The following is a 1,247-nucleotide window of genomic DNA, read 5'->3' on the forward strand; positions in this document are numbered from 1 at the left end:
ACGGGGGTTTTCGACTTCTGGCCTGACCGACCGACCGACCGACCGACCGACCGATTCTCAGGGTGGGAGATAGCGAAAAGAAAGTCCACGAAATTCCAGCCCGGGACACGTATTGCTTGGAGCCGCGTTACGCAATTAAGAAATTAGATTCTTCGCCATTAGGTTACGCAACCACGCCTTTAACGGCGTCTGCTCCTAAAAAGCCAACCGGATTGTTAATGTCCACGATAACGAAGTCCTTCGTTCCGTTTCACTCGACTCGACCGACTCGCCTTATCCAGCCGGAAGGGTTTTCCAGGTGAAACGGTTTTTCTCGGGCTTTCTCCGCAGCCTAGGTGGTAGATGTTTCTATCTGGGATTCTTAGAGATCGTACTCGATCAAAAAGGACAGGCAACGAGGTTTCACGTGTCCTGCGAGAAAACCGTAAGAACGTCCGAAGAGATAACGCTTAAAAGCACGGAGAAGCATCTGGTCCAGCAACGTCATCCCTCGTGTTGTAGCGTTTTCTTTTACCTGGATCCTAAGCGCGTACCGTTAGAAACGAAACATCGATCCTCGCCGAATAACCCAGTTTCTTTCACCGGCTTTTAACGGACCACGCATTAACGAGCGGCGAGGGTATCCACCCCCGTGAGAAAGGAATTTTCACTCCGAGCGAAGCTCGTGGAACGATCTATTCATCGACCACACGTCTCGCTGGTTAACGGTTCGCCTCGTCGCTTTCTCTTTCTCTCGATGGTTCGAGGATCGATTTTCTACGTGGTGCGACTAACGCGACTTAGCTGACCGAAACATGCTCGTACATACGCGAGAAGACGCGTACCGTTCGCGGTTGCAAAGTTGGCTGGCGGATGTTGCGAGGACGCGATCGAATCTCCATCGATGCGGTTAAATATCGCGTGGATCGAAACGTTCAAATTTGACTCCACTGCGAGCGTTTGGTATCCGGTAAATTTTCGTCTCGAGAGGCTGGTGGTCGTTGGTGAAAATGGTGACGCGTAGAAATCGAATGGATATGACGCGGCGATACGGAGAGAAGCGTGCCGTTAGTCAACTTTCCAGCCACGCTACGGTAATCATCGCCGGGTAACCTTTGCGCCGATGTTGCTACCTTCGCGTCCACCTTTTTCGAAACCTTAACAAATCGTTGCCATTGCCGTTTCTCTTGAACGTTCTACCGGTCCACGAAGGAAGTGGGCGTGTGCGTGTTGGAACGATCCTGTCCTTAGAACACAATGGCGGACGA

At 51.6% G+C, this 1,247-nt stretch overlaps 1 protein-coding gene across 6 annotated transcripts in view; it reads left to right on the forward strand.

The window, feature by feature from the left end:
* LOC100748014 (ecdysone-induced protein 74EF) overlaps positions 1-1,247 on the forward strand; it is a 152,379-nt gene that overhangs the window by 110,009 nt on the left and 41,123 nt on the right. The window lies entirely within an intron of this gene.

Source organism: Bombus impatiens, unplaced genomic scaffold (genome assembly GCF_000188095.3).
Source record: "Bombus impatiens unplaced genomic scaffold, BIMP_2.2 scf_0478, whole genome shotgun sequence".
Lineage (NCBI taxonomy): Eukaryota > Metazoa > Arthropoda > Insecta > Hymenoptera > Apidae > Bombus > Bombus impatiens.